Source organism: Mauremys reevesii, linkage group 1, assembly GCF_016161935.1.
Source record: "Mauremys reevesii isolate NIE-2019 linkage group 1, ASM1616193v1, whole genome shotgun sequence".
NCBI lineage: Eukaryota > Metazoa > Chordata > Testudines > Geoemydidae > Mauremys > Mauremys reevesii.
This window is the reverse complement of record NC_052623.1, coordinates 289,485,492-289,502,370: the sequence shown is the minus strand read 5'-3', so window position 1 is coordinate 289,502,370 and position 16,879 is coordinate 289,485,492. Positions and strand designations below refer to the sequence as shown.

Genomic DNA, 16,879 nt, shown 5'->3' with positions numbered 1-16,879 from the left:
CATGCCTACACTACAAAATTAAGTCGACTTCATTAGTGACACTTTGAATTAGGCCATGTCTACACTTACAAGCTTACAGCGGCACAGCTCATGTAGCTGCATTATGCCAACAGGAGAGAGCTCTCCTGTCTACATAATAAAACCACCTCAATGAGCGGTAGTAGCTGTGTTAGCAGGAGAGCATCTCCCACCAACATAGCGCTGTGCACATGAGCTCTTATGCCAGCAAAACTTAGCCACAAAAGGGCTAATGTAGGCATGGCCACAGTTTCCCAGACCTGAAGAAAAGTTCTGTGTAAACTCAAAAGCTTGTGTCTCTCACCAACAGATAAAAGGTATTACCTCTCCCACCTTGTCTCTCTATTTGTCATAAATTATGACATCAGAGATGCTCTGTCTTAAAGCAGAGGCTGCTGGATATGTGCTTGTTCAAGAAATTAACCACACAGCATTTTAAGGTTTTGGTTGTGTCTCACTTCCATTCTATTGTTGAATGTTTATGTCCATATATTGAGGGCCAGCAATGTCACAGCATGCATGATGCTGTTGTGATAAAGGCACTGAAATGGGATCTGGGAGATCTGTGTTATGTTTTGAGTTCTGTCACAAACCTCTCTCTTAATTTTTATGTGCCTCAGTTCCCCATTTGTAAAGTACAGAGATAATACTTTTACACCACCCAGGGATAACCCTGTGCTGAGGGAATCCTCATCTGTCCCATTATTACAGTTCTCTTTGCAGTGCTGGTGTAATGCGAAGGGCCATATCAGACCAAAAATCTTCCTCTACTTGTTTCACGCAGCACTTTCCTTTACAAAATGTCAGCTAATTAGTGTGTTGTATGTATTATGTGGGAACAAAGAGCCTGCACAAAATGAAGTTACTAAGGTGTAGTAAACCAAAATTATATATTTCATTGTCATGGGATAAAATCCTGGACCCATTGAAATAAATGGCAAAACTCCCATTGATTTTGTAAAGGACCCAGGATTTTATTTACATCCTCTTCTTGGAGTTCATATATTTTACACAAGTGACTGATTAAAGGAAAAGTTCTGTTTAATATTCAAGTTGCTGTGCCAATGTGTGAATGGAATTTATGTGAATATAAGTGGGTATGTAGCGGCAAATTTTCTAAATGGCCTTTAACCAGCCTCCCTCTGTGCACTTGCAAACAGCAATATGCACAGGTGTTCCATAAACACCTAGGTGTGGAGGTGGCAGTGTGAGGAGTTCAGGTGCCAGTATTTGCACGTGCAGTATTGCATGCACATGGATGGGAGTCGTGTTAGAATATAGTCCATAACTTTCAGAACTTCACAAAGGGTAGCATGGGCTAATTTGCTTATCTCTGGGGAGGTTGTATTTATACACCATACCATTTTTAAAAACATTGGTTTGAATCTGTTTGGCATTAAACACTATATAGCTTTACGTGGCTCTGTGAGAGTTAGAGTACTTGGCAATATTTTGCAACAAAAAATATCAATCCAGTACATATAAAACATGCTTTTTGAAAGTGGGTTTAAGTGCACATTATTCCAAGAATCCAGTCTACCTAGCCTGGCAAGTTTGCCATATCTCAGATAGATTTATAATGAAAATAGATCTGGGAGATGCTAAGTAGAAAGGTTGACGGTGACTATATAAGAGAAATACCTATTGCAACATATTGCCTTGAAATGTAGGACAGTAGAATAGTGAGTAAAATCAAGGATGATTGTACCTTAATCAGTAAACAACATGGAGGAGCCAAGAAAAGGATCATAACTAGGTTTGTTTTCACATTGTCTTCTATACTGTAGTTAAAGGGAAGGAGTCAACTCAAAAATCATGTTTTTAAAAACAAATTTCCTTATTTGTGTGTAACCCTTCTGCCCCTCTGAGTTGGCAGCAACAAGGGCCGGGTTCAGTATCCAGGGCTTCCATTTCAATAACACAATGCAAAACTGTCTTGAGCCCCCACCCAGTGACCTGGGACAATTACATACCACCCCACCGGGCGCCTCTAGGAGGCAGTACTTCCCCACTCGCAAGCACGGAGTCCGAGTGTAGCAAAATCCTTTTAATAAAGGAGGGAAACAATGCGGCATCACGTTGGAGAAACACCACAAACAGGATTATAACACAAACCATAAGCAAAAAACCCACCTCCAAGTACGTTTGGCAATGTCCTTTCCCCCTTAGGGTCTTAAGTCCAATCACCCCAAAGTCCAACAACCCAAAAGTCTCTGTCTCTGGTCAGTGCCACCCCAGAGTTCAAAAGTTTATCTGCAGAGTTTTACCCCCCCCCAGCCTGGGTGGAAATGGGGGGGCGTACACAGGGTGTTAAGGGGCACCTTACGTGGGCCAGGGCCAACTGCTCCGCCTCTCCGTGGAGTTCTGCTGCAGCCTTCACCACGACCGACTCCACTCTACCAGCTGTGCCGCTCCTCCAGCTGACCCGTGAGCCGCTCCAGCCATCCCCGCAAACCGCTCCGCTCACTGTTCCGTGGGCTGCTCCAACATGCTGCAAACTGCTCCGCTCTGCCAGCCGCTTAGCGATAGTTCTTCAAGCTCCACTCTAGTTAACACAGCACTCTGTGATCTCAGCTCAGTAAGCTTAACTCTTTTAGTGATTTCAGCTCTTAGTGATTTCAACTTGTAGTAGGGGAGCCCCGGTGCTGGTGCACCATTGGCCCAACGTGAATTCAGCTCAGCAGCCTCTAGATGGACTCCTAATGGATTCAAAATTAGCTCTGCTCTTCAACAGTGGAGAGAGGAGGATGTGCAATTGGTGTTCCAGGCCCTCAAAAGGGGCCCATACCATCAGGTACACACACCAGTCCTCACCCTCTCTCCATTCACTGGGTTTTGGCACCCATGTCCCTTGTCTAAGGAGTGCTACTTAATTGAGGTGAGACATCTCTGTCATAAAGCAATCTTATAGTTCCTCATTCACATAATCAGGGTGACAACACTTTATTCCTCTTGCCCCAATAACAAAGAAATTTGGGATCCTAGAGCTGTCAAAATAACCATCCCAGGCTGCCGTGGGCTATGTTAGGTGGGGTGGGTGTGCCAATGCAAATACCTGAAATTCCTTTCCATACTCCCCATAATTCACCACCAGATGTCAGGGCAGAACTCTTACATGTGTAATAAAAAACAAAACAGAGTCCCCAAAACCTACAGTCATTAAAACTGAAAGCGTTTTTATCATCTGATGTTCTTCTCTCCATGCTGTTTGCTAACTTACAGCATTTCTCTCAGCTTGGTCAATAATGGAGATGGGTTTATAGCCAGTTTCACAAAAAGGTTCTCATTCTTTTGTACAGTGCTGCAATGTTTGGGTTGTAGGCACTTCAGAGGTGTGTTTACATTCAAAAATGGTTTCCATTGGGATTTTAAAAAATTAAACCCATGGAGTAATTTTAGTTTGTCTATGGTTATGCAACCTAAAGTTTTAATTTGTACAAATGTAAATTTTATGGCAAATTTAACTTGGCAGTATCCCTTCAAAAGGCACTTAAATGTGAAACACACTAAATTAAATCACATTGTACCAATTTTCATGTAACATTAAAAATATACTCTGGCAGAGCATCCCTGCTGATCACCAGAGCAGGACGGGAACAGGTGGGGTGTATGCATTAGGTCTGCCTACCCAGTTATGGATGTAAACAACTTCTTTTGGTTCCTTTAATATCTTGTGGTGTTGCTATTTTCTGCCCTGATCCTGTAAATAACTGAACTAGTCCAGACCCCTGTGTGATGGGATCTACAAACCCCACATTGGGCAGGAGGGAGTCAGTGAGGGCCTGTGGGCCCAATCAACCCTGCCTCACTACAGCTGCAGTTAGTGTCAGGAGTGTAAAGGGGAGTTTAAAAGAGGGCTTAGGTCAGTTGCAGGCTGACCAGAGAGGAGAGCAGACCTCTGCCTCACCCTCTCTGAGGGAAGTCCTCATTGCAGCCAAACCTGAGTGTGCCTGGTAGCTAGGTGGGCCTCCCCAGGGACAAGGAGACAGGCTCAGAAGAGAAGGGCAGGGTCCTGCTGAAGACATGATCTATGACCCTCTCTTGAGTTCCCTGTTCACCCAGAGAGAGGCAGCAACCAACTGGCAGAGACCCTATGGCAAGGTGAGTTGTGCCATATTGGACCATTGGTTCACCATGGAAGTGAACCCTGCCATACCCGGCAAGTCTTTGGAAACCTGTGAAAGTCTGGAGCCCTGCATGAACACAAATGTTTATATTAGCATACCTGCTTGCAGGAACAGGCCCTTAGTTTTGGGGTTTCCACTCACTGTTGGATCCTTTTCTTGCTGTCAAATAATGTTGTCCAAATGAACAATTAAAATATAACAAGGGCATTTTTAAAAAAAACCCTGCTCTTTCTTCTCTGTCTGCTGGGACCATACACCCATCTACAGGCTGCTGTTGGCCCACTTCCTTGTAAAGCATATAACAGAAATGACCTGGAGGTGCAGTATAACATCTACTGACTAATGCTATTGCCAGGATGGCACACAGCTTTGGAGGGAACCCACAGGGCAGCACAGCCACAACCAGCCCGTTAAGGACTTCTATCATCTTTTGGTTTACATATAAAATTAGCTTGACTAGCACCTGGCTTAGCTTCTCAAATTATTACTTATTAAAAGAGCTGTGTTGAATTGGGTCTGCAACAGCAAGAGGGTGGTGGCTAAGACACCTCTTATGTCTGGAGTGTAGACCTAACCTATGTCAGTAAAATTACATTGCTCAGGTGTAAAAAATTCACAGAACCCGACCGACGTAGTTATACCGACAACGGCCCAAGTAGACAATGCCATGTTGACGAGAGAGTTTCTCCCATCAATGTAGCTACCATCTCTCAGGGAGGTGGGTTAACTACACTGACAGGAGAGCTGTTTCTCCCATCAGCGTAGGAGCATCATCACTTAACAGCTACGCATCAGTGCAGCTGCGCCAGAGGAGTGCTTTCAGTGTAGACCTGCCCGTAAAAAAGCCTTTGTGTGGTATACCTGCTTTTAATAACTGATGGCCGAACTTTCAAAGGTGCTGAGTACCTTCCTCTCCCATTGACTTTAATAGGATTTGTGACTATGCCATACCTTTGAGAATCAGCCCTTGAAGTCATTTTCTTTTCTTAATTTGAAAGTATTTTATACATTTTATTAACAGGTAAAACAATCACAATTTTCCCTTTCCATTTTATCAATGTAATAAGTTACTCCCTGCTGTGCTGTAGATCTGATCATTTCTCTTCTCAGGTGAGTTAGGGGCACTTGGCTTCTCATAACTCACTGTGCACTGAACACTTCTATTAATCAATATGAAATATGTCTCTTCTTTTTTCTTAGAGGCAAATAAAATAGTGACAACTTTAAACTAATTTTGCTATATTTAAATGAACAGATTCCACATTTTATTTTGATAGCTAACTGTAATATACACAGTGAGTGAATCTTTGTAATAACTATATTTTCTGATAAAAATCATTCATTCAGCACCTTAGATTACAGATACAATACAAACAGCCTCCAGGTTAATAATGGAGAACACGCTCTAATAATGAGTAATCACCTCTACAGTAAAAGCAAACCGGTGTGCTCAGCTCTTTCTTAGACAATTAAATTATAAATCAAATTCTCATTAAAGGAGATGAGGTGCTTCAATCTGTTTTGAAGGGATATAATTGGTGCCACTTCTCTGTGTTTTTGCACGTGGCAAAATCCTGCTTGTTCTGTAAAGTATGGGTGCACGAGAACTTCAAGGGCTGGCATGCTACTGCCACTCAGGCACACGGGGTGGAGCATTCATGCTGGCCCTCCTCAACCCGCTACTCAATGCTGAGAGCTGAAGCTGGTTAATTCACCTAGTCGAGGATCCACAGAACCCTACCCTACCCTTTGCCTCTCACTACATATACCCAAACTAACTACTGGGGCATTTTACAGCCCCTGAGTACCTTGTCCTTTCTTCCATAGTGGAACTGCACCAGTTATGCTGCACTGAGGGCTTCTCATTTGGTCCAGAGGATTTAGCCCATAGAAAGCTGAAGTTTTTACAGATGTAATTTCAAGGGTGCACAAACTTTGCTTAGTTAACACCAGTGTTGGTGATTTACCAGGAAACCCAGAGCTATAGCTAATTGCATTAAAAGGAGCATGTTGTACCCACTGTTCTATTTAATATAGAGGTACAGGCCTAAGGTGCTGAGACCAACATACAGGAAAGTTTAGAATCTAAGTTGTTCATGTCAGGGATTGTCTAGCACTCTGTGTTTGTACAGTGCCTATTGCAATTGGGCCTGATCTTGGTCATTACCTAGGCACTACTACAATAAATATGATCAATATAATTAACACAGTCATCTGTGCAGACTGCTGCTTCATATTGTTTTAGTTCATTAGACCATCCTCACATCTAATTTAGTAAATTAAAGCTGTACAGCATTCATTGTATCTAATAATGCTAAATGGTAGTGCTACATACTCAGAATTATTCTATGATCCGTGAAAAATATTCCATTGTCTAATTGACCTTATATGTGGTTTCCTTCCTCATATCTAACTTAAATGTTCTCTTAGTTTCAAGCTATTACCCCTTGTTTACCACTTTAAACAATTCCTCCTTCACTTTTATGTCATTAGTTCCCAAGCGTGTTGAGAATGAGAATGAAGCCCGTTGAGATATTTAAAGTATCCTGGCATTACTGATCGCCTTTTTTAGAATTAGACCAATTTCTTCATTACACAATGATTTTAAAACCTTTTGGTATTTTTTATTGAATAAATTTTCTAGATAATCACTAAAGATGAGGACAAATTAAAAAGATGCATAGGTTGTACTTGAAATTTTTCTATCCGTATGAAGAGATTCATCAGCTTCAAGGATTTAGACCTCCAAGGCCTTTTGAAATGTTCTTGGTATGGACAATGTCTGTTGATAGTAGACATACTGAATAATAGAGTCAAAGGAATCCTTTCTATTTTGCTTTTTATAGCTTTCAATCCTACCTCACGTCTGCACACAGCAACACATCTGTTTTGTTTTGCAAAATATAATTGGATTATGCTATTTCAGAGGTGGTTAGTGTGACAGCAACTCACACCAGGCTCTTACTGGTTTTTACTCAGCTTCAACAAGTCAGCATTTGTTACTTTTGAACCAAGACAAGGGTTTGGTTTGAGAACCTCTTTTTGGAGTTCATGGCCTACAGAAAAAGTAAGATTTTTCTAAAACTGAGTAGGACTATCCTTTTAACAGTAATAGCTCTTGTAGGAAAAGCCCTATGGAAATGAATAGGGAATGATGAACTTCATATAGAATTTTTAAACCAATCTGTAAAACTTAGATGTATGGGTATAATTCTGTATTAAATTGTTTTGGGGGGTTGAAAATTCTGTTGAGATGTAATAATTCCATACGTTTTCAGTGTAATTTCTGTAGTAATTACTATTGGATTCTTTTTCCTGTTCAATTTAATAGGACTTTTCCATTAGAGACTGATATTGTAATTATGTCAGAGCCTGTGAGAGAAACAGAGTTTTACTGGAACACTTTAGTTTTTGGAGACAGAGAGATGGTCTTTCTATTGCATTTGTGTGAAGCTGCAATGCCATCCAGTGCTTTATCTGGTTATTATTATTCGGTTTTTGTTTGTCCCAAATCGTATTTCATAGTTAAGGGTAGTGTTATGGGGAGGTTCTTATCATTTTGTTTCTCTGTTCAGGCTATTTCTATTGAGCACTTTCTTGTATTGACAGCGAAATCATGTAGCAGTGATCATTGAGGATCCCATGGCAGTAATTTATGCAGCATATGGGGAACTCATGACTCTACCCTTGGTTGCATCTAGTGATTTTTAAACAAGTATATTAGAACATATCCAGAGTATACAAGCATGGGAATTTTATTAACTGATATTTTATGCACTGGTATACTAGCTTCAGAAAAACTGACATTTAATGACTATAGCTAGCTGTGAAAGGGGAGGATTATGCAAGTAGCCTTACTAAAATAAGTTGTATTATATAAAAACACATTATACATTCCTTCATAAAGTCTGAGGGCTTTGAAATAACCTTTGTACTATATGAAGTGATCCTGTTTGTTTTCCTAGAGAGGCTTGGATTTAGAACAGTACTGCTCAGTCAATATGAAACACCAGCCAGAAGTGGGTCACAAAGGTCACACACCATACCAGCAAAGAGGTGTGTGGGGGGGTGAAATCAACAAAATTCCCCACTCTTTATGACCCAGCTGGAGCCTGTGGAGGGGAAGAAAAGAACAACACACTCCCAGACAATCTTCCTACACTCACGGCTTCTGCTGCTGGTGCCACCCCACCACGGCATGCCCCATCATCTAAGCCAGTCACACTGGCACTCCCCCCTTTCCCATCTCGCACTTGGCTTTCCATGCAGCAGTACCAGCCTTTTCCACCATACAAAAATTGCCAAACAATTCCTCTGTAGGTTATGCTGGGTTAAAGAACCAAAGGATTAGGGAATATACAGTGATCCCTGTTTAAAAAGTTGACATCTGACAAAATACGTAAATAATATATGAAAAGATTATGTATTATTTACATTTCCTAAGCAATCTACTATGCAGTTCCCTGCTGCAATTGATTTTTAAAGTGACCTAGTCTGTCGTCTTTTTAACATTTTTTTTAAGTCCACACTCCATCCAGTATGAGGACTCTTCAGTGCCTTTATGATTGTCATCTGACTTGTATCACAAAGCCAGGCTCCTTTAGCATCAATAACACATATTGGAAATGTGTCCAGGAAGCAAGGCCTAAAAGAAAATGCAATGTTCATAGCAGAGAGAAGACTGTGCTGATCATAAAAGGTGCACATGGAGCACCTATATTCTGCAGTAATTACTGTCCTATTGGTGTCATTGTAAGTTCAGTGTCATCCAAGATGTTCACAGTACCTCTCTTCTCTCTCTCAATGCTATGCTTGTCCAATCTCCTGGCAATGACAATGGCTGTTCCCCTGCATGATCAAAAGAGAGTGTATTGGAAATGCTGCTTCCAAAGAGAGGCAGCAGCTGGAACACACCTGGGATCATGGTGTATTTAAGGAGATTTTGTAATTTTTGTGCGTTTTTGCAGTGAATACAGTCCCAAAAATTTGTTGCAGAGTTCTATTACACATTCATGTATTCCTGCTCCACATCTGTCAGGGAGCATTATAAAAGCCTTCATTAAAGAATAAGTTGAGTCCTTTTCCTCCTCCTCACAAACCACTTCACATCCTTTGCAGTTTGTCTGTTGGGTAATTAGAAGGACACTCCCTCCAATCAGTTGGGGTCAGTTTACAGATGATGAGACTTTACGGACTGCAGGAAGCAAAGCACATTTTCTGGTCCTTGCTGCATGACTCCTGCGATATAAAGGAATCAGAATTCCATTGACCTGGGAAACAAGAAAAGTAAAGCTCCTCTTAAACCCAGCTTTCACATATAGCAGGAGGCAGAGACGATGCATAACTATGGATAGTGGGGGGCGCACAATGTAAAGGTTCTGGAGGGGCATTTGACTGCCCCACGTGTCGGCACTAAATCTAAAACAGAGGTTTTCAAACTGTGGAGCACACCACCCTAGGGGGGGTGAAGAGGAATGTTGGGGGGAGAGGGGGGGAGGCGGCGAGCAGTGATTCCAGGTGGCTTGGGTCAGTGATGTCAGGTGGTTCAGGCCAGTGACACCAGGTGGCTTAGGCATCACTCTAGGATTTGGATCAGCCCCACAAGGTGGGGCTCAGGGAGGGAGTGCCACCTCCACCCCATGACTCACCTTAGAAGCTGTTGCTAAATGGAAGGCAGGGCAAGCCCAGCTGCAGTGCGAGGGGAGCAGTTTCCCCTGGGCAGAGCCCCTTCACATAGGAGTGAGAAAGCGGCCTCTGCCCTGGGAACAGGCACGGAGCATTTGCCCAGGGCAGTCTGCAAAGCAGTCTTCCACATCTTGAATGAGTTCCCTAGCTACTGGGCTAAAAGTTTTATAAGTGAGAACCACCACTTTCTGTGGGTTTAGACATATCCTGAGCATATCTACTGGATGGGGTTGGCAGGCTGGGGAACAACTAGTTTGTGAATCCCTCTGGGGCTAAGGTGTTAGGAGCTGAACTGCAGGGTGATGCCAGGATTAAGGTGATTAAGCGCATTCCCAGCCACTGAAACTTAAAGTGCCTAGAGACATTAAGCACTCATTGAGTTAGTTAGGAGGCATCTGAGCATGGATTTTATGAATGCCAGTGGTACCTAAGGTGGCAGTTGGGCATCTAAGTCCTCCTTGTGAATCCCACCTGAAATGTGAAAGTTGAGGTTGAAAGGAGAACTTGACTCCCTAATTACTGTGGTTTATGGTGTGTAAGGCTTTTTCACGTAATCACATGCTATTTCTAAAATATATGCATAGCTATCTGGCAGCCTGTAATACTGTGTATTACTCTGTGGAATGTACGCTCATTATGTTCACTAAAGTAAAAGTATATAGTAACCACCTTAGACAATATAGTATAATGATCTATAATTCCAAAATAATTAGTGAAGGATGTTGTCTTGGCATATATAAAGCTTTTCAGTTAAAGTACAGAATTGACTCTCAATAACTACATTACCATCCATACTGCTTCATTAATACACTTATTATAATTGTACTGTTTTTATTTAGTGCAATTAAATACTTTGCTGGAACTATACATTTTTAAAATCAGATGATGGGCAACAAACAGTTATACTTCAGTTGTAAAGTTAGAAATACCTTGTTAACATTCAAACCAGCAGTGCACAAATATAAATTCTTTACAAGAAAAGATTGTACAATATTTTAAATACAGTAAATCAGAACCTTGCTAAACCATGCTCTATATTCTATACAAAAAAACTTTGGTATCTCATGCCACCTTTCAAAAAGATTTAACAGATGCAGTAGTGAAGTCCATTGTAATGAAGAAATTAGAGTAAACATACAAGACTGAAATTGTATGTGAATCTGATGTAGAAAATAATTTTCTGCAATATCATTTGAGGAAAATTATGTGGTTATAGAATTAAAGATTAATCATAATTCATATGAATAACCAGGAAAGTTAGTTTAACGTTCAACATTGGCATTGTCTGTCTATTGAACATTTAAATTTGTAACAAAGCATTGGTAACATTATATTTTAATTTCCCCGTTTCTTTGCAAGAAAAAACAGGAGAAATCAAACCATCTTATATTTGTGACGCTTGTAAGATCTTTGAACTATGTTCAAGGCCTCAAGCTTTTGGAATACACAAGCTTCGCCATTTGAAATTGCTTCATCAGTTTTCTCTTCCAGTGATTATATATTGTGCCAAAGAAAGTGTCTCTTCTGTGGAGTTCTCAAGCTAAGCCCAAGAAAGAATCCCTGCTGTGTAGTTTACAAGCTGTGTAGCAGAATAAAGACTTCAAAACAGAATCCCGTTTCCACAGTGAAATCTGTCTACAGAGAAAATCTTCCATGTTTAAAACTTTATATATATATAAATCTAGTGCAATATATATATATTGCACTAGATTTATATATATATAAAGTTTTGCACTATATATATTGCACTAGATCTTCAGTAAGCATGCCCATTTATGCATAACTGCTCATTCACACCATTTGAGGATCTGGCCCATTAAGTATAGTATTTACTTAGCATTGCACTTAGCATAATAATTCGTCCCAAAGGCAGCAATAATTCGTCCCGAAGTTACTATTGCACATATGCAGAATTGAGTTTTTAAATAGTCAACGAACAAAAGAGCTTAGTTCTCAGTGGGGACTAGACAACCTGAACATTTCAGATGTGCAAAGTTCTGCTGTTTTAGCAAAATATGTCTGCATGGACTCAAAACAGAGAGTGTGCGTTTTTCATTCTTGATTAATTCAGACATCCAAAGAGATTTTGCTCAACAATTAGCCCTCCACCACACACACACTGTCACTAATGTGCTGCATGGAAAATTTCAGAGAGGAAAATTTTTGCTAGGCAAGAACATATGAAAATGGAATTTTAATTGAAAGTTAACTTTGATCATAGAAGGTACTGTGAGGCACCCACTAAAATGACTTCAGAATTTTGCAAGATATAGTATTGCACTGTGAAACGGCAACAGTGAAAGTGGTTATTGCTGGTACATTCAACTGCCTAACTGAAACCATGTTTAAATGTTTAGACTTCTTAAATGTTTGTAACTATTTTATGATAATTAAATGTAGTAGTGTTGGATAATTATCACCTAAATTCCCATATTTACAGAGCTTAATCATGATTCATATCTTGTGTGAATTATGCAGCAAAATCACAGTTGGAATTTGGCCAAATGCAGCTGCTCCACATGTATACGTATGGAGGAATATAGTAATTTACTATACCTGATCAAACCTACGGTCCATGTAGTCCAGAATCCTGTCTGACAGTGACAGATGCATCAGAGGAAGGTGCCGGGTTCCCCAAAGTGGATTGTTATGTAATAACCTGCCCATAAAGGAAGCTTCTATCTGTCAGATGGAGATTACCTTATGCCCAAAAGAATGAGTGTGTATACTTTCAATATACTGAAGGTATAGATGTATATATGAGGGAAGGGAGAGGGTATTGGAGAAATGAGATTTGATAGGTTGGGGGTGGGGGGGAGTGACTATCACATCAGGGCCGCCCAGAGGATTCCAGGGGCCTGGGGTCTTCGGCAGCGGGGGGCCCCCACTTCGGCAGTAAGTCGGCGGTGGGGGGTCCTTCCGCTCTGGGACCCACCGAAGTGCCCCGAAGTGGGGGCCCCCTGCCACCAAAGTGCAGCCGGATTTTCGGCGGTAATTCGGTGGCGGGGGGCTCCCGCCGCGGGTCTTCAGGGCACTTCGGCGGCAGGTCCCGGAACGGAAGGGCCCCCCGCCACCGAATTACCGCCAAAGACCCGGCTGCACTTCGGCGGCGGGTCCCACTTCTGCAGGAATTCGGCGGCGGGGGGTCCTTCTGGCACGGAGTGGAAGGACCCCTGCCGGCGAAGACTGGGTGCAGAAGAAGCTCCGGGGGCCCGGGCCCTGCGAGTTTTCCAGGGCCCCCGGAGCAAGTGAAGGACCCCGCTCCAGGGGCCCCGAAAAACTCTCGTGGGGGCCCCTGCAGGCCCCGGAGCCTGGGGCAAATTGCCCCTCTTGCCCCCCCCCCTCTGGCCGGCCCTGTATCACATTCCATTTCCCCTCCACATGGACACATCTGATATGAGCATGGTCAGTAGAATGCTTATTGCTTACTTTTTATTAGTGTGTGTGGTGGGGTGGGGACACAATTTCTTAAGCTGTTAGATATCTGGTTTTCGTGTTTTTGTCTTAGGAGAGCATCAAAGAAGAATCACATCTATATCTATATATGTATATGTATGTTGATTACAGGCTTTTCTTGACACAAATTAGTTCAGATGAAAGAGCTCCAAGTTATGAGTGGCCCTGTGTTTATGTAGTGCTACTTTCCATTACTAGTGGAAGAGATGATCTTAGAAATGTAGCGTTTAAATTCTACACAGCATCATCAGGGTGCAGTACTCAGCAGGGCACCCAAGGTTGGGTAAAGAGCTTTGGCTTTTGTTTCCTATATTATTATAATGATTTTTCTAGCACAAAGAAACCTTTCAGCAGTCTTATACGTAGTGAGACAGTCCCTTCATTTTAGATTCTAATTTCTTTCACCCTCCCACCGTTGTGATTTACTAACATCACAAGCATGAGCAACGTTAAAAAAGGCCTGCTTATTATTCATATGGTATTTCCAGCGATACTAATTGGATGGATTCTCCACACCTGTATCCTCTCTTAGAAGGAGAATATCAAACCTGCTCAAATATCAAACCTGTGTTCTCTCTAGTAGCTGAACTAATGACTCTGCAGCTTTAACCCATTGCATGGATGCCTGTATTATTTTTTGTAAGCAACTGTCTGGAATTCTATAAGTGACTTATTAAACATTTATAGGGTCCCATTATCAATTTTACATGGTACTTTCTGGGGAATGTAAAAGGACAGTCCCTGCCCCAAAGAGCTTGCACAATCTAAATTAGAGAAGCAAAGAAAAGTAAAGATATTAGACAAAAGGAAGGGAACAGGAAGGGAGGGAGGGAGAGACAACGGGTACAAGAAATAAAAATTAGTCTTATTCTAGAATAGGAGAGTTAGAGATGTAGGGGGAGATTTTTAAAGGCACAAATACAGACACCTAAGTTCCCTTTATGCCTTTGAAAATCTCTCCATAGAGAATGAGGTAAGGCAAGTGGGAGGAGTAGAGCAAAGAAGTGAAAGACAACGCAGGAAAGAGCAGGAGAGGAAGGGGCTTTGAGGAGGGAGCTGAAGAAATGGTGTGAAGGTTGATGCACAGGAAGAGGGGTGTTGTTCCAGGGTTAGCAGAGTAATATGGAAAAGACACAGTGGTGAGACTTGGAGGAGAGAAATGGAGTAAAAAAGGCAAGAAACCTGGAGCAAATTCAGAGATGAGGTGAGAACAGCTGGAGATAATAATTGAGATGGAAGCAGAAAAAGAATCTTTGAAGGGTAGTCAAGAAGTGTGAATTTATGTAGAAAGAAACAGACCTGCATGATACCCACATAGGGGGGCGGAGGGCATTGGGCTAGAAGTGATGGTGTAGGCCCATGACATACCCTTTATAAAAGGCAATATGGCATAGAAGAGAAGGCTTCGCTCGGCTCTATATGTCAGATGAGGTTCTATTCTCAGCTGTGCTTGAAGTGACCAACCATTTAGTTACCTTATTTGTAAAACGGGTGAGTGACACTTGCCTGCTTGGAGGGCAGGAGTATGAGGATGTGGTCAGAAATACGGTTTGTGAACTGCACAGAAATATTAACACTGCTCTAGGCAACACTCTCCTCCTAAAGCAAGAAACAGAAAGCATAGTTTCCCATACAGAAAGCAAGTGTTCCCATAACCAACACTCCACAGTTGTGTAACCCTCTGGCAAAGTGTGTGTTGTACTCTCCTCTTAGAGAACAATAGACTACTTCTGTTACCAATTACTCCTTTAACTCAAGTGGAAATTCTCTGTTGTGGATCTAAAGATCTTGAATTCAAACAGTGTTGATGGTCTAGGTCAGAAAAAATACTATGTGATCATAATATATAGGCACAAAAGGATAAAATTAAAGTTGCACAGGTAACCTCTATGTCATACTCCCTAACTTTTGAGTTCTAAACTTTGCAACCTTAAAGTTCTTTTCAAACAGCCTTTTTATATGGTAAGTATATAGACAGCTATACAGACAGGAACTCTTCATAAGTCAGCACTTAATGGGGGACGGCATGCCTTGGGACACTTCTAATCAGCTACTGTGGTCACCAGTTTGAATCCAGCCCAGCTTGTAAGGATTAAAAGGATGCAATCTTCAACTATTCCCGATTTCACGTGCACAGTATGCAGCTAATGGAATGTTATACCACCATGGACTGTTACAGAAGCCTGGTAAATTGTATAAAAGGGATGCAAACCCTGAGTTGTGTTCCTTAAAGAGTCCCCTACTGATTTTGGACTCATGGGATTGGTGTGTAGGATAAACAAATAATTAGTCAAGCAACCACCAAGCTTTAATCATGGTTTTCCATCCACAAATGTTAATAAAGGAATGTTTGAGTGGGAGGGCGAAAGGATGAATTTGTTGAATCTAAAACTCACTAAAGAAGCATCATTCCACTACACTGCTTCTGTTAAATTTTATTTTGCACACAGGCATGAAATTTCCCAATTAATTTTCTGATTGCTCTGTATCTAGACTTCTTGTTCTACTAAAGTGACAACCTTTAGTTTGGTTTGTAATAGCACAGTTCCTACATCTTCAGCATATCTTCCACAAGAACTGAGAGTGTTTCACAGAGATAGAGTCCCTCCTTCTTTGGAGACAGCCAGCTGCCACTATATTCTTTCTCTCTCAGTGGAGTACTTTGGCAGTAGATTTCTTTCACAGTTGTGACTACAATTTCAATGAGGAGAGTATTGGTTTAGAAAAGGAGGTATTTAGCAGAGCACAGAATTATTGTTTTAAATGACTGGGAAAGTGATGAGAATTCCACTCCCTGAGTTCAGCTTGCAGATTAAACACAAATATCACTGGCTACCATAAATGCTGCCTTTTACCCTGTGTGACACTGGGGCAACTGAGATAATTGAAACACACATGCAGCTAAATCCAGGAGTTAAATAGGAAAGGGCTTTCAGAGAGGGTCTATTGACTCTAAAACTTCAAACTCCAGTGCTGCTCATACTGACCACAGATTTGTTAATCTCTTCAAGGACTATTGCATTACATGGGCTCTTGTATGTGGGGAGAGATCTGAGGTTCTTTTTCATTTGTGGGGATTGAGTGTGGGGGAGAGAGAGTTGGAGTTGTTTATTGGTATTGAGCCACTTTTGTAAAATTATTCATTATTTTTGTATTACAAGTATGCTAAGAAAATGTGCAAGTTAGAGAACTAACAAAGTCAAATATGGCCCTATTTGAGCACAAATTTCCTTTTAGTTTTTGAAATGATCTTAAGCTATTCTGATTGACTTCCTTTAGCAGTAATAATGTAAATAAAATGAAGTCTGGGTTCCTTACACAAAGCACCATGACTTAAAAACCCCAGAACATAATGCAGTTACCCTAGTTTGAAAGCTAAACCAGTTTTTGGTATTTACAGTATTTGTTTAAAATGACTCTGACCTGTTAAGTGACTTTTTCTCTGGTACCACCTTCTCTTCTGGATATAATGTTCTTTGTTTATGTGTCTCCCAACAAAGTGCTAGATTCTGGCCTGATTTAAATCATTGGCTTTGTTTGGGTTGCACCACTAGACGTCAAGCTAGAACTTGAACTATGGTCTCTTTGCATTT

At 41.3% G+C, this 16,879-nt stretch overlaps 1 protein-coding gene across 10 annotated transcripts in view; it reads left to right on the top strand.

Moving 5' to 3' along the window:
• Positions 1-16,879, top strand: part of SYT1 (synaptotagmin 1) — a 510,654-nt gene that overhangs the window by 299,792 nt on the left and 193,983 nt on the right. Inside the window, exon 1 of one of the 10 annotated variants that reach the window (XM_039507938.1) lies at positions 4,100-4,119. The exons of the other annotated variants lie outside the window; for them this stretch is intronic. The gene's annotated coding sequence lies outside the window, so the exon portion shown is untranslated. Of the gene's footprint in view, positions 1-4,099; positions 4,120-16,879 lie in introns of those variants that run through there. 10 annotated transcript variants of the gene reach the window in all.